At 41.0% G+C, this 26,806-nt stretch overlaps 1 long non-coding RNA gene across 1 annotated transcript; it reads left to right on the forward strand.

Annotated features, from left to right (window-relative positions):
• Nucleotides 1-7,432: 7,432 nt before the first annotated feature.
• On the forward strand, nt 7,433-25,263 carry LOC106556805 (uncharacterized). Its single transcript, XR_001314059.2, has 3 exons — nt 7,433-7,592; nt 10,787-10,943; nt 24,963-25,263. It is a non-coding gene; the product is annotated as an uncharacterized LOC106556805 (long non-coding RNA).
• Nucleotides 25,264-26,806: the final 1,543 nt, after the last annotated feature.

Raw genomic sequence — 26,806 nt, forward strand, 5'->3', positions numbered from 1 at the left:
AGGGTCTATTCCACGAGTAGGGATGATGATCAGGATAACTATAGAACAATATTGCAGTGAATATTTGCTTGCTCTTTCACTTCCATCTTTTAAAATTCCATCTCATTGTCCTTGCTGGATCATAATCTACTCTTACCATTGTTAACCTCAGTTACAATTTTAGTATTTGTAGCTTTAAGCGATGTGCTTTTTATGCTGTTTTTAAATTTGAAAATGTTCTGACCAGTTCTGGAGAACCGGTAGTGGAAAGTTTGAGTAGTTCAGAGAACTGGTAAATACCACCTCTGGCTGGCCCTGTCCCCATCTATTCTCTGCCTCCCGAGTCCCAGCTGATTGGGAGGAAATGAGGATTTTGCAGTATCCTTCCCTTGGAGTGGGGAGGAATGGAGATTTTACAGTATCTTTCCCCTGCCATGCCCACCAAGCCACACCACGTGCACCAAGCCACACCTACAGAATTGGTAGTAAAAATTATTGAATCCCACCACTGGTTTCTAGGGTAACTTTGCTACTCAAACTCTAAGAATGTTATCCTTTTTTCTTATGTTTTTAATTATTACTCCCTTATTCACTTTAAAATGCTTGTAATGTCTATCTGTCCCACCTGAGAACAGGCAGGCTTTCTCCATAATCCCTTGATCATAGATCGTAATTTCAGGGAATAGAAATGTTGGCTGACATTTAGAGGTGCAGATATGTGATTCTTAGCACAAGATCTTCCTAAGCATGCTTTACAAACATGCTTGCCCAGGAATCCCTACACCTGAGGGCTCCTGTATCTGTATCAGGGGTGTCCAACTGTGGCAACTTTAAGACATATGGCCTTCAGCTCCCAGAATTTCCCAGCCAGCCAAATTTGGCCGTTTAGCAACTTGCATGTATTTATGACTGTTTTAGTCCTGGGGTCAGGTGACCACCTTTTGCGACCTTCTGACAGGCTGAGAAAGAATGATTGGCCCAAAGTCACCCAGCTGTTTTTTTTTATGCCTAAAGTGGGACTCACCTTGTCTGTTTTTAATCTGAGTTATGGATTTGAGGAATTGTATATCATTAAATTTGGTTGATTAGAACAATTTATAAGCCCTGTTTTATATCTGCATAGATTTTCTATGTAGCTTCCAGTTTTGGACTGCTACTTCTCCAGCATCTCATTCAATAAATTACAAATTCTTCTTGGATGTCCAATTATTACCATATTATTAAGAGTCTTACCAACAAAATTGTTTTGTCTTCTAATGGACCTTTATCCACTATAACTTTCAGTCTGTCCTCTCATACTACAGAACAAATCTATAGTATTTTTTCCTTTATTCATAACAACAAAATGGTTCTTCTCGTCAGAGTCACAACAATATCCTGGTAATTCCTAAATAACTACTTAGCATTCCAGTTCATATTCAAATAAAGGACAATGGCAGAATAATTTTTTTTAAATGCCCACCTCTGAATAGGTGCAGCCTGCTGTGGACCATGTGGCTTGCAAACTTGCTATTAATTTTTTCCCTTGAGAAGATAGCAGTTTATTTATTGGAGAAGGTAAGCTTCATTTGCAGCTGTCTTTTGTCCATTGGGAAGAGAATGAGGTGTAATCTCATGTATGAGAAGTCTTTTGCAATTACTGCTATTACTTGACTTGATCACTAGGGGATGCTGGACTTAGCTACATTTGGGTGAAGTCAGATAATAAACGTCCTTGCTTAGATTCTCTACTTGGATGTCCTCATAGCTGTCCATCATATGGGATCAGAAGCAGTGGTGAAATTCATTATTTTTTACTACTGGTTCTATCGGCATGGCTTGGTGGGAGTGGCAGTAGAAGGATATTGCAAAATCCCCATTACCACCCCACTCCTGGGGGAAGGATATTGCAAAATCTCCATTCCCACCCCACTCTGGGGCCAGCTAGAGGTGGCATTTGCCGTTTCTCTGAACTACTCAAAATTTCCGCTACCGGTTCTCCAGAAACTGTCAGAATATGCTGAATTTCACCTGCTGAACAGGACTGACAGAAGTCCTGTTTCTAACTACAAATCCTCATTTGGATAATTAAAATATCAACTTGGAGGACTTCGGTTTTAATAAACTAGCACCATGATTTCATTGAGAAGGCAAGGAAGGATTTGCTGCTGTTGCTTGGACATCAAGATCTGGTTGCTTAATCTTGACAAAAAGTGCTGCCATTTGGTTAAAGCCACTGCCCTCCAAAGTATTTTTGGAAGATTAAATCTGAAGTGTGTGCTAGTTAACAATACTGGGTTAGCCAGTTGGACTCTACATAAATCTGCTACCTGCAGTCTTAAACAGGAAATAAAAAACCACAGTCATCTGAGGACACTCTGTTACAACCTGTAAAACAAACATTCTTTAGCTAATTAGTTTAATCGGGGTTAACATCCGGGCTTAGAGATGAAAGATCAACAAGTTGATCCTTCATTAGCCCTGAATGAATTTAATTGACAGAAGGAATGAAATGTATGGGAAACCTTCAGCTCTGGTTTTTGTCAACCAAATCTGGTGAGGCTGAACCATTCCTTGGAAATAATGTTGTTCGCCCATCCCGTTCAAAGAGGACCTTGACATCTAATTGAGGGGATGTCAAGACTTGTGCGTGAATTGGATTAAAAAGAGGGAGAGGTGTGCAGAGTCAGCCTCACCCTCACTTCCCAGATTCCATCTTACTTCATTAGTAGGACAAGGGTCGAGAAAGTTGGAGATGGGCTGGGCACAGTGGTTGACCAGGGCATCTTTTGTGTCTTAGAGTACCACATTGCTGGCAGAGACCGCCTTCATGACCGTTGTCCTATTCTAGTAGATTTCATCCGCTCAATCCACCAGAATCTGTCTTCTCAAGCTCGGGATAGACAAGTCCCTATTTCACCGAAGGTCAATGACCCAACGGCTATTCTCAACTTGGTTTGGCCAGCCTGTCAATAATAGAGGAAATAATAGAGGTTGGGAAAAAGCGAATACAGTGAGAATAAATTTTAAAAAGATAAGGATTGTGTATTCATGCTAGGTGTACAAAAAGTGGTCAGCTGAGCAAAAAAGGAGGTCTTCTCAGACCCTGCTTATCAAATCTCTTATCCAAGAGCCTCTCCTTGCTCTCATGACTATCGATTTTCCTCACTTAACAATGTTAATTAGGATCTACAACTCCATTACTTAATAACACGATCAAAATGTGCAACATAACCGAAGTGCCGCCAATTTAAGATGGCAGTTGTAGTAGTCCCAGTTGACATCATTAAGGGAATCCCTTGTGTTTGCAACATCCTGGATTGTCATTTGTGACCTCCTGCCAGCTTCCCCATTGACTATGCTTAGAAATTGACAGTGAAGGACGCAAATGGTGATCATGTGGCTCTGAAGGTTGTTGCATTCCTCATAATTAGGAGCTGGTTGCCAAGCATCCAAATTGCAATCAGGTGTCCAGGGAATATGGTGATAGCTGCAACTACAAGGAGTCATCATAGGTCTCCCTCATTCAGCACTATTGTAACTTTGGTCACTGAACAAGGGGTTGTTCAAGGAGGACACCTATACGTGTTGTTTTGTCTCATACATTGTTGTTGAATTTCAGTATTGGAGTTCTCAGTTTCTTTGCATTTTGTCTTGTTTTTAACATTATTTTATCTAATATTCCCAGTGACTATTCAACACTGAACAAATGAGTAGAAGAATGGATAGATGAATGAATGATGGGTAGGTAGATGGGTAGATGAATATATATCTATCTATATCTATATCTATATCTATATCTATATCTATATCTATATCTATATCTATATCTATATCTATATCTATATCTATATCTATATCTATATCTATATCTATATCTATATCTATATCTATATCTATATCTATATCTATATCTATATCTATATCTATATCTATATCTATATCTATATCTATATCTATATCTATATCTATATCTATATCTATATCTAGATATGATATCAATATAGATATTGATATCGATATATATATATATATATATATATATATATATATGTATGTATGTATGTATGTATGTATGTATGTATGTATGGATGGATGGATGGATGGATGGATGGATGGATGGATGGATGGATGGATGGATGGATGGATGGATGGACGGACGGACGGACGGACAGACAGACAGACAGACAGAATTAACTCTCAAAGTGTCTTGATTTGGATTAGTCTCAGTCTCCACAGATGAAACCACTCGGACTGAGTGAACATTCAAGTTTTTGCTTTTTGTTATTATTCCACAGACTCAAAAAATGAGACGTAAAAGAAATCTGAACCTGTACTGCTGTGCACACAAGAACAGATAATTCATACCCCTAGTATTTAAACAATAAATTAGACAGGAATAATTTCTAATCAGAATTTAAAAACAGAAGATGCTGGTAGAAACAGATCACTTCCTTTTCCTTCTAAGTAGTGATGTTTAGCTACTTAGTTCACAGGAAGAAACATCATCACATTATGGGATTCCATATTGTGACATCTTGCAGCCAATGAAGGGAGTATATGAGAAAGTTGAATTCTTTTTGCATTTTTAAATGCTTTCTAGGGCATTTTTATTTAGAAGTATAATGGTGTTTATTCCCTGGGAAGTATTAGACTAAGATGTATGAAGGGAAGGGATGTTTTGAATAAAGCGTCACTTCAGAATGCCTTTGCATAGCAACTCTAGGTTATTTCTGAGGTGAAATATTTATATAATCTGAAGAGAAACCAGAGGCTCCTCAATAGAGACCTCAGGAACAATGCAAAAAATATTGGCAAGATAATTTCTCTCACTGTTTTCCCTCAGTGAGGCATATGTTGAAGCCTCCATAATGTGAAGTGCCTTTTTGAGGCAAAATGAGGTGACTCTTGAATAGGACCTTATCCTGGATTGTAGCAAGGAAAGTGCAGAGAAGGATTTAAAAAGTTGAGATTAAACACGTGACTGCTTGATTGATGCCCTGCTCTTTTTGATATATATGTGATTAAAGGGGTGGGGGCTTCAATTGGACATGAGACCTGCCATCTTGACTTTTATTTGACTTCTTGGACTCCCCCTCCATGGACCCTGCCCCTAGAAGGCACTGAATGGTGGAACAGGAGCAGAGCTATTTTTAATTGCACTGGTTGTTTTTGTAGAAATTTGAATGTAGTAGGAAGCCTTGTTAAAGAGTAGGAACATGTTGTGGCCTGCCAGTGGCCAGCAGAGCTGGCAACAGATTTGGACAGTGAGGAGGTTGGGGAGGAACATGGGCCAGTCCTGGAGGCTGGAGAAGGCTCCAATGAGGGCTCTGTGTCAGAGGCAGAGAGGGAGCCAGGGCCGTCTGACAGTTATCAGCTGCCTTCAGAGTCAGACATCTGTGAGGCAGACAAACAGCTGGAGTTTGTTCCCAGTGTGCGCATGCGCAGAGTTGCCAGACAAAAGGAACAGCAAAAGAACAGGGGTCGACTTGGGAGTAAGGCCACAGGTCTACGATGAATGGCCCTTCCCAGAGGAAATAAAAGAGAAGCAAAAGAGGAGTGGAGTTTGCAGGAGACAATTAGTTCACTTAATTGATTTGTGACTCTCCGAAACTCCTTGCCAAGGAAGGAAGGAAATTTCCTTTGTCTCTTAAACAAATAAGATTCATTTGACCAACCATAAGCTAGGTGAGAGATTGTAATGGTACGGGGATTGACCTTGGGTGACAGGTGGATAAGTCACAAACTAGACTCTGGTCTGATAAGAGGCAGTCAAGACTTTAGAAGGAATGTGGGCATGGCAATTATCTCTAAGGGACCCTCCCTAGTTTCTCAGGCTGTAAATGCATAGTGGGAGGGGGAGATATTGTTTGACTTGCAAAATTCTGTTAATATAACTTTACAATAAAACAGTGGAAAGAGCTGGATCATTCCCAAGATCCCCAACTGGTTCCAGATGGAGAGGAGTAAAAGGTTTAATCAGGGGGCCAAGTATGGTGGTGTCTCATCCTTCTATCACCACCAGTCTTCTTCTCAGCCAAAGTCACAACTGTGCCATGCCAGGCACTAATTGCAGACCATGTTGCTGGAAAACTCAATCAAATTGTACAAGTGATCAACTTAGTGTACAACACCAAGTCTATTCAGTGATTGTCTGGAGACAGCCTTTTCTTTTCTCCACCTTCTTCCAGAACACGTATACATACCATAGTTATGTTCACAAAATGACTGTTCTCTCTCTCTGTCTCTGTCTCTCTCTGTGTTAAAATTACAGGACAAATTGAGAAATGGGCAAACTCAAAGGGCTTGAGCAGAAGTAGATGCGGTGGAGCAAAACAAACTGTCAACCCCATGATGAATTGTATGAGTGAGTTTTGCTTGAAGTGAAGCAGACATTCTCTAGCAGAATCAATAGAAAAATTGGTTCAATAATGCAAGACGAACCATTCATGAGCTGCTGGGTCAAATCTATGGGACTTGTATGTCCATCACTTGATTATTCAGCATGCTGTATTCTGAGTATAAAGACAGAATCGGTGATTTATACTATCTATCTATCTATCTATCTATCTATCTATCTATCTATCTATCTATCATCTATCTATCTATCTATCTATCTATCTATCTATCTATCTATCTATCTATCTATCTAACCACATACAGTATATATATTTTGCTGACAGTTTTGACAATAGTAAGAACTAATATCAAATGGAAATAGAATGAAACAAAAGAGAAAAGGAGAAATAAAAAAAGCTAAAAGTGAAAAAGATATAAAGAAATTGCTTCTGATCTTCTTCCTAGCAGTTATAAGTACAATGATATTTTAACCTTTCTTTAGGTTACATCACATTGCTCTTCTTTCTATAATCTATCTTGTCTAATCATGAGAAACATAAATCACAAATTCATTTCCCCCCTTTTTATGATATTTTATTTATAAAGGAGAATATTTGTAGCTCAGGGTTGACATGAAGGGTCTTTGGTGCTCTCTGAGCTTTTCTTGCAGACGTTTCATTACCCAAACTAGGTAACATCATCAGTGCTAGTGATATCACTTGATATTTTATTTACCAAGGGACCACTGGAAATGTAGACCTTCTGTAAATTTCCATTATTTGTCTTGTAGGCTCTGAAATGAGGCACCTTGCCAAGGCGCTGGATTGCAGTTTCAGTCTTTATGTAAACATCACACCAGTCCTTAATACTTGAAAGGAATGTTGGATGTCTTTCAATTTGGAAGTCAGTGCCTCCAATTACCTCAGGTAAAGAACACTATGCAGGCCATTTGACTATTCAATTGCTGAGTCATCGTGCTCTTGACCACCTTGGGTATGACAATATGATCAGTGCTAGAAGACAATATGAAAAGCTGCTCCAAAGTTTCAGCTTCTCTCCTCTGCTTAAGAGAGAGGCAGGTTTTTCTTCCCCCTTCTTAATTCTTCCCCCTTACCATGCAAAATGAAGGAAGTGAGCCAATGTCTAATGTGCTTTTGATGGCGGTTACACAATTCTCACTGATCAGAATCAGGTCAGGGAGACATCCAGACTGCTCCAGCTCAAAAGGAAGCATAAACATCCACTGCCTCTAGCTGTGCTCTGCATAAACAGTCTGGAGAACCTCATTAATACAGGTAAGTTCTCGAGTTACGACCACAATGGAGCCGAAAATTTCTGTTGTTAAATGAGACATGTATTACGTGGGTTTTTGCCCCATTTTACAACCTTTCTCGTCTCAGTTATTAAGTGATTCACTGGAGTTGATAAGTTAATAACTTGGCTGTTAAGCGAATCTGGCTTCCCCATTGACTTTGCTTGTTCAGAAGGTTGCAAAAGGAGATCACATGACCTTGGAACACAACAGCGGTCATAAATATGAACCCGTTGCCAAGCATCTGAATTTTGATCACATGATCATAGGGATGACACAAAGATCGTAAGGGTGAAACATGGCCCCAAGTCACTTTTTTCAGTGCCGTTGTGGCTTTGAACAGTCACTAAACATACTGTTGTAAGTCGAGGACTATCTTGTATTATAAAGTCACTGCCATTTGAATTTGGTCTTCTGGGATCTGTTTTCATCTATTCAGAGGCCAGTGGGGATCCACGGAGTTAGAGACCTGTCATGCTAGTTCTTTGTAAAGCAGCGTAGACACACCCAGATGATGTTATGTTGATTATGGTGATAGAGTTGTTTGAGAGTCAGGCTGTGACAGATAAGATTCCCTTTAAACTCTGCAGTCATTGAGATGCAAGATTCTTGCGATTAGAGCTCTTAAAGTGGGTGACCTGAGGCAATCAGGCCTTTTAAACCCGACAAGCCTTTATGATTTGGGAAAAGGACGCAAAAGAAATGGGATGGCCCAAGAAAAAAAAGGTAACAGATGGAAATGATTCTTTCCTCTAAATCATGGGTGCTAATACCTGGCCGGCAGGGCTGCCCTGGAAACAGCAAAGGACTGGGCCGCCGTGCCTCTGCCAGAGAAAATGGGCTCATGAAGGCCTCATGCAGTCCTCCTGCTCACTGGCAGAGGGTTGCAGGAGGCTGTCACAGCTGAAAACGGAGTTCAGGAGCCCGTTTTCTCTGACAAGAATGCTCGGGCTACCACAGGCACCTCTGACATGAGTGACATCGAGCTGGCCATGTCCATCCTGGCTACGCCCACTCCGGTCCCCTGAGGTCAAGCAAAACCTTGATGCGACCCTCAGTGGAATCAAATTTGACACCTCTGCTCTGAATGGAAGAATAAGAATGAGAATGAGAATAGAATAGAATAGCAGAGTTGGAAGGGACATTGGACGTCTTCTAGTCCAATCCCCTGCTTAGGGAACAAACCCTATGCCACTTCAGGTAAAGAGCCAAGGTGGCGCAGTGGTTAAATGCAGCACTGCAGGCTACTTCAGCTGACTGCAGTTCAGCAGTTCGGCTGTTCAAATCCCACCAGGCTCAAGGTTGACTCAGCCTTCCATCCTTCCGAGGTGGGTAAAATGAGGACCCGGATTGTTGTTGGGGGCAATATGCTGACTCTGTAAACCGCTTAGAGAGGGCTGAAAGCCCTATCAAGCGGTATATAAGTCTAACTATTGCTAACTATTGCTATTAAATGGATATACAACATCTTAAAAACTGCCAGTGTTGGAGCATTCATGACTTCTGGAAGCAAGCTGTTCCACTGATTAATTGTTCTGTCAGGAAATTTTTCCTTAGTTCTAAGCTGCTTCTCGATTAGTTTCCACCCATTGCTTCTTGTCCTGCCCTCAGGTGCTTTGGAGAATAGTTTGATTCACTCTTCTTTGTGGCAACCCCTGAGATATTGGAAAATTGCTATCATGTTACCCCTAGTCCTTCTTTTCATTAAACCAGGCATACCCAGTTCCAGCAACTGTTCTTCATATGTTTTAGCCTCCAATCCCCTATTCATCTTTGTTGCTCTTCTCTGCATTCTTTCTAGAGTCTCAACATCTTTTTTACATTGTGGTGACTAAAACTGAATGCAGTATTCCAAGTGTGGCCTTATCAAGGCATTATAAAGTGGTATTAACACTTCATATGTTCTTGATTCTATCCCTTTGTTTATGTAGCCTAGAATTGTGTTGGCTTTTTTGGCAGCTGCTGCACACTGCTGGCTCATATTTAAATGGTTGTCCACTAGGATTCCAAGATCCCTCTCACAGTTACTAGTATTGAGCAAGGTCCCACCTATACTGTACCTGTGCATTTCGTTTTTCTTGCCTAAATGTAGAATCTTACTCTTTTCACTATTGAATTTCATTTTGTTAGATAGCGCCCAATGTTCAAATCTGTCAAGATCCTCCTTATCTTAAGCCTGTCTTCTGGAGTGTTGGCTATTCCTGCTAGCTTGGTGTTGTCTACAAATTTAATGAGTTCCCCATCTATCCCATCATCCAAGTCATTGATGAAGATGTTGAAGAGTACTGGGCCTAAAACAGAGCCTTGGGGTACCCCACTGCATACTTCCCTCCATGTAGATGCAGTTCCATTGAGGACTATACGTTGTGTGTGGTTGGTCAGCCAGTTACGAATCCATCTGGTGATGCTGTCTAACCCACATTTTTCTAGGGAAGGAAATGAATGAGATGGCTGTTTATATTGGCTCTATGCCTCATGTCAAGTCAAACCCCTGATTTGCCTTGATTTGAGGCTCCAGCATTCTGCTGTAAGTCTCAGAAGAAGGCCAATAGGTTAGAATCCTGTGCTAAATAAGCTCACTGGTTATTATAATTGCATGCATATTCATTAGATATTATGGAAAATGTCTTCCGTTCCAATCAATTCCTTCAAAGGAAATCTAAAACTGGATAAGCCAGGTACCCCTGATGTTTCACACCAATTGACAGTGGTGCACAAGAATGTGCAACATAAATATAATTACCTACAACAGGTATATTCTTGATGGCTTCCCATTCTTTTAAGTCACTGTTCCCTTGACTCATATTTTCTATTTTTTTTCTCAGATGCAGTACAGTGTAGTGCAATGAACTTTATCTAGGATGTGCCAATCCATACATAAATGGGAAAAGCCCAAAGATGTAGCTTCCAGCCATGACATTAGCTACTCATTGGCTATATGTACTCAGTGTCAGAGATGGTATTCTATCAGTTCGGACTGGTTCACCAAAACCGGTAGCAGAAATCACAGGTAGTCCCACCCACCAGCTCTAGCTCCAGCTCTATAGCATCCTATTTAGGCCCTTTTTAAAGCCAAAAGTGCTTGCGTAGAAGGCTTAGTGCACGCTCACATTTGTGAACTGGTAAGGAAGGTAAGTAAAAACCACCCCTGCTCAATGTTTCTCCTTTCTCCTCTAGGACATCTCATGGTCTGAGTCTTTTTGTGTGTATGCTTCATCTTCCTGGCTATGGGATTCTGGAGGTCACTTTGACAGCACCAATGTTCTTGGAAAGGAAATGGAACCTTTTGGGATCTTGCCGCACAACTATCCAGTAAGCGCACCTGATTTATAAGGTAAATTGTGGTATACATGATTGCTGCAAGTTCCAACAGGTAACAATATTGTCTAACCTAACTGGTTCCCTTTGGGCAGGGAGGATTCAGTCTTCTTTGTGAAAAATTATTCTGGGTCAAAAACATAAAGTTGAACCGGGTAATCGGTTCCCATCACCACATGCCAAGTTTTGATCCATGCCAAAACTCTCAGCAGCCTTTATTTTCCCTAAATAATATCTGGCATATTTCCCAAAAATGTGCTTTTTAAATGACTGACTTTATTGTAGCTGACTTTAAACAGCACACCCAGTGTTTGAACGTGTTTTAAATGTTTCTTTTATATAGCCAACTTTATGATAATTGTTTATATATACTCACGGCACATCAGCAAATAAGGAATATTTTGCATTCATAAAACTTTTTTTGGTGCTATTGGCCACATATAAAATCTAAGACCTGATGAGAGCTCTGTGTTGAAGATTTCCTGAAGCCTTTCCTCTAATTGGTCTTGATTTGAAGTTTAAGGTAAAGGTAAAGGTTCTCCGCACACATATGTGCTAATTGTTCCCGATTCTAGGGGGCGGTGCTCATCTCTGTTTCAAAGACGAAGAGCCAACGCTGTCCAAAGATGTCTTGTGGTCATGTGATCGGCATGACTAAACGCCAAAGGCGCATGGAACACTGTTACCTTCCCATCAAAGGTGGTTCCTATTTTTCTAGTTGCATTTTTTACATGCTTTCGAACTGCTAGGTTGGCAGAAGCTAGGACAAGTACCGGTAATGGGAACTCACTCCATTACACGGCACTAGGGATTCGAACCGCTGAACTGCCGACCTTTCTGATAGACAAGCTCAGCATCTTAGCCACTAAGCCACTGAATCCCTATGATTTGAAGTTTACTTTATCTCTATCTTCAGCTGTGCTATTTCAAATTTCAGGAAAAATCTCAATTCTTTGCTTTTCCATATACCCACTTCCTTCCACTTAGAAAACACAACTGAAGGGAAAGGCATGGCAGCGTAGTCTTATTTTCTGCTAACATCCCATTTTCAGCATGAAACCCTGGCCAGGGAAAAGGGCAGAAGGGAAAGATATGGAAGACCCTGCTATGATGTTTCCCTCTACTCATCATCTGAAGTGATTAGCTTAGGTTTATCTCTATGGTTATTAAAATAACTGTTCATATAATGATACAGATTTTGGAAGTACCTGTAGGAATGATTATGGATCTTTGTAAATAAATCTGCCTGCTGTGGCAACACTCTACAGTTGTAGACATCCCGAATGGGAATGTTTCTAATGGAACATTTCTCCCCTCAACACACACACACAAACATACACTAATGCCATCCCACATGATTTGATCAACTAAATGTTAAGGATGTTTTTTCTGCAGAAGCAAAGTCAACTAAAAGTCTGGCCAATGACTAGGAGAACAGCAGACCCTGAAGAGACACAGTAACTCCATTTCTCTTTGTCTTTCCCTTTTCGAAGGGTTCATGGAAGGAAAAGCAGGTCAGGTCAAACTAAGGTATGACACAAACCAAGAAAACCCTGCTTGAATGCAGCATTCCCAGCCAATACCACCAGTAGCAATAGCAATAGACTTATATACCGCTTCATAGGCCTTTCAGGCCTCTCTAAGCGGTTTACAGAGAGTCAGCATATTGCCCCCAACAATCTGGGTCCTCATTTTACCCACCTCGGAAGGATGGAAGGCTGAGTCAACCCTGAGCCGGTGAGATTTGAACCGCTGACCTGCTGATCTAGCAGTAGCCTGCAGTGCTGCATTTAACCACTGCGCCACCTTGGCTCTTAGTTATACTGACTGAGAATTGAAGCATAGCAGGAGAGAACTGGGTTAAGGAAGGAGTGATTAGAGTATTGGCAAGACAACTGTGCAAAGGCTGGGGGAAGAGAGAGAAACAAGGGAAGGAAAATCAGAACAAAGTACTAGGAGCTTTTACTAAGAGCTTTCTTGAAGACTACAAATTTTACCTATAGTATCCAATAACTACTGTTATTAATTCTGGAGAATTGAATCTGGTGGACTGGAAGATAACTACGCTGTATTCTCAGCTATGAGGCTGTTACTTGTGCATATCCTCTATGGAGTTTTGAAAAGTTCTGAAAGTTCTGAGTCAGGTTTTGAGCATTCATCATGTCACAGACAATTCTCCCTTTTCAGGTTTAGGAGTCCTTGCCTCAGGACTTCCAGGCAATACTCGGCTTACTGAAAACTTAGACTCAAAAGAGACCTGACTGATTCTGAGGAATTTGTGTTTCTGTTATTCCTCTTTCCTCTTTCCTGAGGGGGCAGTCCCAGTCAGTGGTAGTGGAGATGAGAGGTCTGCGTGGACACCTCTACTCTGTGTTCAACATTCTCTGCTCTCCCCATTTCTCCAAACATCTACATGAAACTGCTGGGAGAGGTGGTTAGTCAGCATGGGGCCAAATATCATTAGTGTGCTGATGAGATCCAATTCTGTAGTTTAGTCTTACATCAAACGTTCTGTTGTCCACCGGAAATGTCATACTTTTCCATCCCTTTCCCCAAATATATGTTACAAAATAATATAATTTGCTGTTGCTTTATCTAACAACTGGTTCTGATGTATCGTTCTCCATTTTAGTTCCCTTTAAATAATGAAACAGATCAGTTTAGAGACAGCAAGTGCCATTGCAAATGGGCCCTGTCAGAAACAGATGGGAAATCCCCACATTGAGAATTGCCTCATGTGTGGTAATGTACACTCTTTTGTACTCTTGCAGTTCTGCGCTGTTAAACCTATAATTAACATGAGGAATATCCAGGAGTGGGCTTCAAAAATTTCAACAACAGGTTCTCTGCCCGGTTGCTGGGTAGGTGTGGCCATGTGGGTGTGGCCTAATTGACCTCCTGCATCATGAGGGGGGGCATTTTCACCTTCCCCAGGTTCCGGAGGCTTTCCTCAAGCCTCTGGGAGGACGAAAACTGCTTCCACTGGTCCTCTGGGAGGCCTGTTTTTCCCCCTCCCCTCTGCGCAAGCCATGCACTTACCTTGAATCAAAATGGGCTGCGTGGAGACTCCTGGGAGGGGTGGGTGGGTGGGGCCAGCCAGGGATGGGATTTGGAGGTTCTCCGAACCGGCAATAATGTTAGGTATGGGTTCTCCCGAACCCAGGCGAACCCATAGCAGGCCACCCCTGGGAATAAAGACAATTCGACTTTTTTTTCCTTTGAAAATGTTTTGTTTCTTATCCGAGAAACTTTCTTCAGTTCTTTTCCTTACTTTACAGTACTTTTGGGATAGTCAACTTGAGGACAGAGATCCATGCTTATCAAAAAGTTGGTATGAAAGGCAACCGCATACGGACTCATTTCTATAACCAGAGCAGACTCCTCTATTTCCTTCATCCTAATAATATTTGTATACATCTTTCCTCTGAGAAGCCAAGGCAGGGCCTACCACGAGGTAGACTGAGCTGAGGAGCTCTATGGTCAAATGTGGTCTTTTTGGCCCACAAACTGTGATCACACTGATACTAAGCATTCTTTATTTACTGTATGGCATATCATACATGCACTAGCAATATGCGACAAGCTAAGGGGTATAGGAAGTTATCACCCAGCCCTCTCCCAGAAAAATGAAATATCCTAGGAAATATTGAAAAGGCAGAATATTTCTCTGGATGTGAAAAGAAAGAAACATGTTTTAAAAGGCAGAATAGCTGCCTGTAGCTTCCTGCCCATCCCCACTTTGTCAATGGGCCATTAAGAAGGCCAAGCTAGTCCCTTTACATAATAAAGACTTCTCCACTTCAACTCCAGGGGGATGGGATTAAGGAACTTTACCCAACTCACCACATGGCATCTGAGAACTCAACCAAACCTGGATTCAAAATACAGCCTAGAGAGTTGCCCCTGCATGGCCCCATGGGAGTCTGACAACCAATCAGAATACATTTCTTACACAGGAACAGGAAGCAGAGAGGTGGGACTGAACAGGTTATAAAAAGCCTAGCAAGCCCCTCCCTCAGCCCTTCTCTTCTTCTCCACCAACATTGAAGCATGTGATCGCCTTTTCTGTTCAGGACTCAAACCATGTGGCCCTGTCTACCAATAAACCATCTTTCCAAGCAGCCTCCATGTCTCCAGTGTCTTTTTCCCCACTTGGAGCCGAACCCAGAAGGACATTTCTTTCATCAGGGGGAGATTTGGTGCTTTGGAGCTGTGGTGGCACAATGGCTAGAATGCAGTATTGCAGGCTAATTCTGCTGACTGCCGATTGCCAGGAGTTTGGCAGCTCAAAACTCATCAGGCTCAAGGTTAACTCAGCCTTCTATCCTCTTGAGATTGGTAAAATGAGGACCCAGATTGTTGGAGGCAATGTGCTGACATTGTAAACCTCTTAGAGAGGGGTGAAAAGCACCGTGAAGTGGTATATAAGTCAGGGTGGGTTGCTGCCAGTTTTACTACTGGTTTGCAAACCATGCACATTGTGCTCGCGCACTTGCTTCACACTCATTTCACAATTTACAGTGAACTGCGCAAGCGCAGTCACTAAAAACCAAAATGGCGGTGGCCCAGCGGCAGTGAGGGAACCAGTTTGGGGGCATGTCAGGCCTGGGTCACCGCCAATTCTGCAACCCAGGCCTGAATTCCACTACCGGTTTGGCTGAACTGTGCTGAAACAGGAGCAACCCACCTCTGATATAAGTCGAAGTGCTATTGCTATTGGTACTCAGTTCTTATTTAGCTCAAAAGTTCTGCTTAGGGGCACACCTAAATCTAAAATTATATGTGGAAGTTGACCAAGCTGTGGGAAAGACTGTGAAATGTAGGAATCTATATACCTATCCTCTATTTTCTAAGTTGAGGATGGGCAACCTGAAGCCATAAGAGTACATGCAGTCTCCAGATGACTTTTTGAAATCCCTTCTGATCTTAATTGCAGCAAAACCTTAGTTTAACTAGCTTGAAGTAAAAGAGTCACAGGCTTGGTTTAAACTTCACTGCCATTTAATAAGCTAATGTCCATTAAATCAGGAATTTGTTAAATCAAAGTTTTACCACAGATGGTGCCAGCAATGTCCATTACATAATTATACTATCAAACCTCTTATAGTGGGATATAATCCAGCAAGATGATCATTAGTTAGGTTTATTATGCAAAGTGAGAGATTAATACAGATTCTTGGAAACTGAATAAACACTAATTGATTAATGAATTCATTTGGGCTGAATGCTGTGAAACTGCCCTTTTCAGGATGCTAGAGACTGAAGTGTTGTTTTCCGATACAAGCTTGAGGGGAGTAACTATTTGCTTCTCATTAATAATTTTATGAGATGCTCCAATTTCTTAGAGGCTTCACATAAACAAACGATGTAAATAGGAAACAAATAACCAAAAGTTGGATTTAATAACCATTCAGATTTAATTGATGTTCCTGTGGGAGATGATCTTGATAGAGATATGCAGGGATTATTATTTAGGCAAAAGATGAGCAGCATACAAATCTAATAAATAAAATAGAGCTGGACCTTTTTAAAAGTCCAGTATGACATAATATTTAGAAGTGATTCAGGCTGATGTTTCCCTAATTCATGAACTGTAAGGAGGAAGTACAGCAGAACAAGACCTTCAAGATTCTGTTATTGTAACCAATCTCAATGAAAATAATTTTAGCCTTCCTGTGAACTTGATTTCCTGGTCTGGTCAACCTAGTGACCGTGTGTTGTTGCCCAAGATCGGGCGAACTGGTAGTGGCAGTGGCGGGAGGCTCTGCCCACCCACCCAGACGTTTCTGCGCATGCGCAGAAGTGTCGGGCAATTGCACTAGCATGCACGTGCTCACAAGCAAACCGGTAGTAAAATAAATTGCAACCCACCAATGTGACACTTCCTACTAAACAGTCCATTAAATTATATTATATACTGCACTAAAAATCAGATTACTTTTTAATTCTGTTCTACTTTCTCAACACAGGAAACACACAACACACTAGTTCAGTGGTTCTCAACCTTCCCAATGCCGTGACCCTTTAATACAGTTCCTCATGTTGTGGTGACCCCCAACCATAAAATTGGTGTCTCAGTTCCTAAGACCATCGAAAATATGTGTTTTCTGATGCTCTTAGGCGACCCCTGTGAAAGAATTGTTCGACCCCCAAAGGGGTCCTGACCCACAGGTTGAGAACTGCACTAGTGTAAGTTGTTAAACTCCCCGTATATAGATCCCCCAAAATACAGTCTCACCTACCATACTTGCTTCCATCCATTACAGTCCTTTGCTTCTCAAAAATACAGCCTTGACCATCAGAAATGTTTTTACTTCATCCTAACCACAATTTCTTCCCTAACCATTTTGTGTGGAATACTTGTTTTTATGTCTCTATTCGAAGTTTCACTCAACAACAGTTCATTTCATTTACAACAGTTCAAAGTTACAACAGTCTTGGAAAAAGCGACTTAAATCTGCACTTTCATTTACAGTCATCACCTCACCTCCACAACCATGCAATTGCCATTTGGGTGCTTACCAAATGGCTCACATTTATGATCTGCTGCTACAGAATCTTGCAATCACATGATTACAATTGTGATTTTTTCCCCCTGATTTCCAGCAAAAGGCACCCGTTAGAAAAGCTGGATTTGCTGAACAACTGCATGATTCACTTAACAAATGCCATAAAAACTGTTGCGAAATTGAGTCCAGCAGGATCTATAACTACAATGATTTACAAAAAAAATTCCAATCTCAGATATGGTTCTAATGCCTGTAGTTCTTTTCCCTGTAGCTTTAAAGCTGCCCAAGTTAGAGCTGTATTGCTCTGAAAGGGTTTCTCCACTCATCCTGCTGCTTTTGAGTACAAGTCTAGTATTCTTTCAAAAGCGCGCTAAAGGCATTCTTAAAAAAAACAAAACAATTCTAATGCCATTTCACAAAAATCTCGTGCCCATATATAGAAGGGGCTCTTCTAATGCCCGATGGGTGTTTTCTGAAATATCAAGCACCTAGTACATATCCCTGCAGTTGTTCAGGCAGAACCACAGGTCAGCCAGTCACCTTTTTCTCTGGGCTGTCAGTTTAATGATTCAGTGTGTTTTGCCACCCTATAATACTGGATTAATTGAATGCAAACTATGGTTTAGTTCACACAACTATTATGTATATGTGGTACCTTGCTCAATAGTAGTAATTGTGAGAGGGATCTCTGAATCCTAGTGGACAACCATTTAAATATGAGCTAGCAGTGTGCAGCAGCTGCCAAAAAAGCCAACACAATTCTAGGCTGCATAAACAGAGGGATAGAATCAAGCTCACACGAAGTGTTAATACCACTTTATAATGCCTTGGTAAGGCCACACTTGGAATACTGCATCCAATTCGCCACGATGTAAAAAATATGTTGAGATTCTAGAAAGAGTGCAGAGAAGAGCAACAAAGATGAATAGGGGACTGGAGGCAAAAACATATGAAGAACAGTTGCTGGAATTGGGTATGTCTAGTTTAATGAAAAGAAGGACTAGGGGAGACATGATAGCAGTGTTCCAGTATCTCAGGACTGCCACAAAGAAGAGGGAGTCGAGCTATTCTCCAAGGCACCTAAGGGTAGGACAAGAAGCAATGGGTGGAAACTAATCAAGGAGAGAAACAACTTAGAACTAAGGAGAAATTTCCTGACAGTTAGAACAATTAATTAGTGGAACAACTTGCCTCCAGAAATTGTGAATGCTCCAACACTGGATGTTTTTAAGAAGATGTTGGATATCCATTTGTCTGAAGTGGTGTAGGGTTTCCTGTCTAGGCAGAGGATTGAACTAGAAGACCTTCAAAGTCCCTTCCAACTCTGTTATTCTATTCTATTCTATTAACAAATTCCTAGGGGCAATTAAGAAATGAATACAAAAGGCTTCCCAAAAGCAAAGCATGGATGAAGCTTGTGAAGTTTCTACTGTCTCTACCATGTCATGATGTGATCAACGTTAACTGATAAGAGCACAGTGAATGTATAATTAATGGGAGGAGGAAAACTGATATGGAATCCTGCTAGAAAGTGTCATTTTTCACTTAATGGTACCTTTCCACCTGCTGCAATTGCACTGGGTGGAAAGGCCAAATTCTAACCATGAGCCTTTGCCCTAAAGCAGGGGGTTTCTCAAAATACTTTGGAGAAAAGGTAGAAAGAGGAATGTGTTAATTCTCAGAGTCTGTCTAGCTCAGAAATTCTCAGACAATAGTTAGCCAAGTGCTACAGGAAATTTCACCCAAAGGCATAATCATAATTTGATTACACAGAGCCCCCCCCCTTTATCAGAGGTAAAATATTATAGCTGCATACACGAAATGGTTAAAAATTTCTTCTGTGTGTTAACGCAACTCTATACACAGGATTTTAATTGGGTTAACTTAATTGGTTTGGAAGATCTTATTGGAATCTGTGATTTTGATTCAACCCCCCCACTTTTGCGGCTTCCTGTTCTCACTGTGAAAAGGATGGGCAGGAAGTAGTGACAGTTCCCATGTTCAGGCACCACCAGAGGAAGAAAATTGTGATAAACAGGATAGATCAGAATGCTTCTTGGCTATCATTCCACTAGCATGACAAAACTCCAACCACTTTTTAAAACAAAAGCATCCTGCTTGGAATAGATCCACCTACTCACAGTACGGTAAAGGTAAAGGTTCCCCTCATACATACAGTATGTGCTAGTCCTTCCCAACTCTAGGGGGCGGAGCTCATCTCCGTTTCAAAGCCGAAGAGCCAGCGCTGTCCAAAGACATCCCCGTGATCATGTGGCCGGCATGACTAAATGCTGAAGGCGCATGGAACGCTGTTACCTTCCCACCAAACATGGTTCCTATTTTTCTACTTGTATTTTTTACATGCTTTTGAACTGCTGGGTTGACAGAAGCTGGGACAAGTAAGAATAGCACTTTGGGCTCAATTTTGGTCATAAATTGAGGACTATCTGTACAATCAGGAGCATTAGCTCTTTCTTTATTGTAAGGTTATAATAACATAATCTAGCAAGATTGAAAATACCTCTCCCCACCCTTTACTTTGGGGAAAACTAGAGAGGGTCCCTGCGGAAGTGTTTCCCATGCCCTCCTTCCTTCCTTACACACTCGTTATACAATCTGGGTTCTCCTTCCTGTCTTCCCCAGACAGTTACAGGATTGTGTATATAATGATGCAGGAGGTCAATTAGGCTGGAAATGTGTATACCAGTCTAGATCATAGGTCGGCAACGTTAAATACTCAAAGAGCCATTTGGATCCGTTTCCCACAGAAAAGAAAAGATCGGGAGCCACAAAAACTACCGGGGGTCGAAAAAGCTCAATAAATTGCATGCTGGTGGGTATTGCACATTGGCGATTTTGATACAAATTTTGAGCAACAGGGAGACACAGCAGAGGGATGAAAGAGCCACATGTGGCTCCAGAGCCGCAGGTTGCTGACCCCTGCTCTAGATAAGTGTGTGCATGTGATGTGGGGAGGGTTTCCCGAATGATCATAACAAAGCTTGATTATGCTGTGTAGATTTGACAGTAGACTGATATGCAGGTATCTGTCTTCATTGAACAATAAAGTGATTAAAGTTCTCATTTATTTCCCATGCATTGCACACATTCATTCATCTCTTCGTTCTGACTTTTAGTATACAACCTTCCAACCTGTTATGCCCAAGGTGATTCACAACAAAATGATACATTGAGTTAGGATGAATCAGTGCATACACAGAGAGAGACGGAGAGAGAGAGAGACAAAGAGCCCAAACCTATAAGCCTAGGGAGAATAAATAAAATAAGGAGGCACAACTTGCAGGGCATTCTTCAGGAGTGATGCAACAACTAAAGCTCAGCTTCATCAGCTTTATATTCAAGAATGGCAATATTTAGATAAAATCTTACTTGGTCACTTCAAAATGTAGGAAATGTAATCAGAGATGTTATGTTACTTTGAATCTTATACCACTTGGAGTTTTGACAATAAAACTCGACATGAGAACCAATGAAGAAGCAAGCAATGCAGTTCTTCAACCATGGGAGAAATATGTTCTCAGCGTCATTTAATAATTGAATAATTTTTGACAAGCAATTGGTAATCCCAAAACACTTTTAGTCCAGAGGAAAAAAGATGAATAATTTCCAAAGCAATCATCTAAAAAAATGTCTGAACTACTGAAGCACCATCTAGGAATAGTCACTAGATTTCATGAATAACAAAGCAACAGGTATCCCATATGCATTTGGCAGAGAAAATGGCATTAAAGTTATGAAAGCAATATATTTTAAATTAACCCTTTCTGATGGCCAATTCCTTAAAATCACAAGGTGGCCTTGCTGCCAACATCTAAATTTTGTGGCACATCTTTCTTTAGCTGAATACCTATCCTTGTTTAATTGTATCTAATTTCAAGGTTTAATCACATGAAGTCGGTTAGGAAAAAGTGGCAGAATAATTAATTTTGGGGAGTGTCTTGTTTTAAGAATGAGGTTATATCATATGATACTCCACCTCATTCACTACCACACGCCCAATCTGTCAAAGAACATTTATGTGTAGTTTTGATTTGGTGTATTGGAGTGGAATTAATATTCAAGAATGTCATCAAACAGCTTCTGTAAAATGAAATCTCTACAGCTAAAGTTTCTTGATTGAACAAAAGAGTAATGTTGATTGGAAAAGAAATTAAATACAACTAACAACATTGCACAGGTAGGGTGGAGATCAGGAAATGTTAATCCAGATTTTAGAAATGTAGCTATTAGAATCTATTGCAGTAAAAACAGCCAAGACTAATTAAAGACTAACAGATCTATTATGACTTACTGAAAGAAAGGCCTGTTCCCCATAGCTGTATTAAAGTATTGTGAAATTTTCTAGTCCTTGAGTTGGCAAAAATCTGTGTTAGCTTAAATTGTTCTGCTTTGCTTGCTGAACCCTACATCATCTTGGGATGAGGCCGACAACTGCTGTTGTTCTTACAGATTTAATTCAGGACAAGATTAAAAAAAACCAATTTCTTCTTTATTACTTAAAGAAGATAGGGCTGGAGAGGAGGTGACAAGATGGTCAGACTTATCTGGTTTGCCAACTGTCAAAACCTTGAATACAGGACAGCTGATCCTCTGATGCTCTCTACCTTTTGCTCCCTATCTGGCTTAAAGGTAAAGGTTCCCCTTGCACATAAGTGCTAGTCATTCCTGACTCTAGGGGATGGTGCTCATCTCTCTTTCAAAGTTGAAGAGCCAGCACTGTCCGAAGACGTCTCCGTGATCATGTGGCTGGCATGAATAAAGACCGAAGGTGAATGGAACGCTGTTACCTTCCCACCAAAGGTGGTCCCTTTTTTTCTACTTGCATTTTTACATGTTTTCAAACCGCTAGGTTGGCAGAAGCTGGGACAAGTAATGGGAGCTCACTCTGTTACATGGCACTAGGGATTTGAACCTCTGGCCTTTCTGATTGACAAGCTCAGCGTTTTAGCCACTGAGCCACCGTGTCCCTTACACTGACTTATTTCTCATTCTGTTTACACGTCTTGCAAGTTGTCTGAACATCAGGTTGCAGATATGGAGGTGCTTTGCACCGCTGACCTATTTGGCTATATCTCTCTTTTGTACCCCTTTTTCTCATTCATCATATTGTATCTCTGTTGTTTTGCTTCTTCATCCTCTCTTTGCCTCGCTCACTTACAATCTTCCCCTCTTTCTCTTGTGAAAAACCTGGCCCTCCTCCAAATCATTCAATCAGTTATTATCTTGGGCTGAATTTTTGTATTCTTGTGGTTTCATAAATTATTCTCAATACTCCATGTAGCTGATTTGTGCAGTATTCATGTGGGTGACTTATTATTTGTCATTTCTGGTATAAGATTGTGGCCGGCAATATAGAACTGGTCTAATTAATAGTATGTACCAATCTCCTTTCTACCACTAATGGAAAAGTTGTAATCCTGGATTACACAACTAAATTTAGAATGAGGACAAAGCAGAAGTCTTCTTTATATCCTCTCTTTGTGAGGATTGTAAATTCAAGCCCTCTGTTTGATGAGGGGTGAATCGTGGTTTTTCCTTGGAGCATACTCTATGATTAAGCAAAATAAACCCGAGGTATATTCTAAGAAACACATTTTTATTGTAAAATAAATAACAAACAAACTTACTGGCTAATAACTACATTCTGGTAAAGTTCCTAGCCTACTCCTTGTGGCAGGCAAACAGAAAGAGAAAGGCAAAAAGGACATACTAGTAAGCTTACAGAGAAGATTCAGACTACCGTATGTCTTAGAATATAAGCACAGCTGGCAAAACAAAAAAAACATCGTGACACTCTTCTCCTCTCTATTTATTTATTAAAGCATTTCTTAAATGATCTACATTTTCTTCACCGCAGACTCCCTCTTATGGCCATGGACCTTGGCCACAGACCACTAAGACTTAACTCAAGATTTAAATAATATTTCTTCAATCCTTTGTGGATTTCCTCTGATGACCTCATGGCCCCCCAGTGGTCCACATACCACAGGTTGAGAACCACTGATCTAGAGCTATAGAAGACATCCTTGGAGAGGCAAACCCTTACTTTGCCTGCATAGTCAAACAAAATTATCCTGAACTGCACTGAAGGACAAGGTGCTCTCTTGAGGGACAACTGTTGGCTCTAATGAATTACTGTTATAAGTGGTTAGAGATGTTGGCTTGGATATACGTTGGGTTGGATTCTGTCCTTGATGTGTGGCTAGCTTACACTTCCTTGCCCAAGGTTTCAACATTTAGTTCTGTAGCTTGTGGTGATGTGGATATTTTCCTTTTACTCAGAGGTGTTTCCTCTGGGAGGCGAGGCAGCCACTGGCTAAGCTTTTGTGTGTGTGTGTGTGTGTGTGTGTGTGTGCGCGCACACACACGCCTTTGAGTCAGTTTTTGACTCCTGGTGACTGGACAAGTTTTCTGCAATTTTCTTGTCAAGATTTTAGAAGTGATTTCCCCTTGTCTCCTTCTTGCAGAATGGGTGCATCCATCTGCTCATCACACATTCTTCCTCCTATCTAATTATGTGAGGATTTTAAAAAGTGTCCCTCTTCTCACCTTCCCCATTCTCATGCTAATGCTATAATTGTTCTAAGCTGAGGAAATGAAATGCTTTCTCCTTTTAAGAATCAGTCCAGACAAGCAGCTGTTTCGTGGGCTGTGGCAGGAGCCTGATCCTGCTGTTGGATGGGTATCAGGGCCTGTAATTAGGCTTCAAAAACAGTGCGCAGAAGACTCTAGATGGCCTGCAAATTGCTCATAAGTGGATTCTCTGTCTCTGGAGCAATAGCAATAGCACTTATATACTGCTTCATAGTGTTTTACAGCACTCTTTAAGCCGTTTACAGAGTCAGCTTATTGCCTCCAATAGTCTGGGTCTTCATTTTACCGACCTCGGAAGGATGGAAGGCTGAGTCAACCTTGAGCCGGTCAGGATTGAACTCCAGGGTGTGGGCAGTGAGTTAGCTTGCAATACTGCATTCTAACCACCGTACATAGCTTCATTTGCAACACAAATTTTGGAATAAAAATGGGGGAGCAGGTGAGATTCCACCCCCCCCCCCCAATTGCTTGAAAAGATCTTTAGAGGGACAAGGATTCACAAATGGACTTTTGTATTTGTAATCTCCAAAACCAGTTTGGTAAAAAAAACAAAAACAACTGCTGGTCTAGAAACTGGGAGATTACAAGTTCTAGTCCTTCCTTAGGCACTAAAGCCAGTTGGGTGACTTTGGGCCAGTCATTCTCAGCCCTGTATTAAATTATTGTTTTAAAAGAAACACTTTAGGAACATAGGTCGGCTTTTCATCCAACTTTCCATCCATTTAATTTTACATAAGGGTCTTACAACACAGGAAAGCTTTCCTGGAAGGAAGAGATAGACCAAAAGGAAAAGAAATAGCTGTCACTGGCGTTCAAAGGCAATAGCAATATGCCTATTTTTGATGGGAAAGTTGGAGTTTGAAAAGACAGTGTAACTACTCTTTGAGCCCCTTTCTTCTTTACTTTGACAGCTTTTCATAAAGATGGGAAGGTTGACATAACCTCCAGAGGGAACACCATTCCAGAAAGGGGAAGCCATCACAGAAGAATCCCACTTCCAAATCCAAATTTCCTGAAGAGCTATCAATCTTCTGCGATGGAATGGGAATACTGAATGAGTTATTCTGACTGGAGAAAGCATGCCCGCAAGTTCCCTGGGATTAAGTTACTTTAAAGATAGACAGAAAACTTCGAATGACATCCAGAAATCGAAGGGAATCCAATGCTTTAGGTGTCACATAGCTGTAATGGCTATTACCTAACAATAAGAGTGGGTGAGGGTAGAACTGTATGCTGTACCAATTGCAGTTTATGAGTACTTTGCAAAGGAAGCTTCAGATAGAACCCGTTGGAAGAGAACAGCCTAATGTGGATAAAGATACCTCTTTATATAATCTAGTTGATTACTGATATCAGCTTAATATCAGCCAGGACTACACAATTAATTTAATTGCAATATTGGCAACAATTTTGCCTTGTCTCCAATTAGAGGCAGATTTGAATAACAGCCAGATGTTAAAATTTCAAAAAAATGGCAAAGATCTATTGTTCGTTTGTTTGATCCCTGAAGAGTTACTCATTGGTTAATCATCACACTACCCCCCAAAAAGATAATGTTACCATCTAGCACTTTTTTGCCTTTTGGTACTGTTCATGGGGTTTTCTGACTGCTCTTTAGAAGGCCAGATCCTGAAGATGAAGTTCAAATACTTGAGAAGGAAGGACTCACTGGAGAAGAGCCTAATGCTGGGAAAGATTGAGGGCAGAAGAAGAAGGGGACGACAGAGAATGAGGTAGCTGGATGGAATCACTGAAGCAGTAGGCGTGAGCTTAAATGGACTCCAGAGGATGGTAGAGGACAGGAAGACCTGGAGGAACGTTGTCCATGGGGTCGCAATGGGTCCGACATGACTGTCCGACTAACAACAACAACAAGCACTTTTTCTGCATTCCATCAAGTCTAAAATTCCATTGTCTTTGGCCTCAGTGGTTTGTATCTCTGCCTCATTAATTTGTTTGCTCTGTTATCTGATGAATGTGAAGAATTTGAATGCTTGCAAACTGTTTTATGCCACTCTTTAGATTCTCTTCTTATGTCATTTTATGCTCATGTTGCTCTATTATATTGTTTGCGCTGCAGTTCTTTGAATGACATTAAAATTCAATGCGTAGCTACCACTGATAAGATCTCTGTTTAAATGTAAATAAAACACAGTCTCTATCTTTCAAACAAGATAACATGCACCAGGGAAATGGAAAAAAGGTGATGGAAAAAATAGGTATCGAAGAGGTCAGACTATATTGTTAACAAAGCACCTTTACACAAAGCTGGAGAAGGAGAAATTGTCTGTTGGAAGAAATATCTAGTTCCAGTTCCGAGCTAGAAGAAAGGTACTAGAGACAAAATGGAGGCTGGAGGCTGATTGGAAAGAGGGCCAATTTATTGATGAAGCAGAACCACCAAGCAGGTGTGATTCTGGGCAGCTGACTAGATGGAGGTGAGAGTGGAGGGTATTTATGCCTTCTCTTGGGCTTTGCACTTGAACTTCCTGTTCCTGTACAAGAACCTGTATTCTATTGGCTGTTATCAGACTCCCATGGGGCCATGTGCAAATCCTAGGAGTTTGAGCTAAGTTTGGTTGACGTTTGCTGGGGTGGTGCCACTGAAATGATGCAATGAAGGGGCTTGTGTTCTGATAGGGTGTTGGGCAATTCCTATTGTGGCTGAGGGCTAATCCCACCTTTGTTGGATCTTGCTGCAGGGAATTTGCTTATGAATAGAGATAGCTATCTCTTAAGTGCTGACATCTGCTGA

Source organism: Thamnophis sirtalis, unplaced genomic scaffold (genome assembly GCF_051295495.1).
Source record: "Thamnophis sirtalis isolate CommonGarterSnake01/CBP01778 unplaced genomic scaffold, rThaSir2_p1.2 scaffold_3, whole genome shotgun sequence".
In the NCBI taxonomy this organism is placed as follows: Eukaryota; Metazoa; Chordata; class Lepidosauria; order Squamata; family Natricidae; genus Thamnophis; species Thamnophis sirtalis.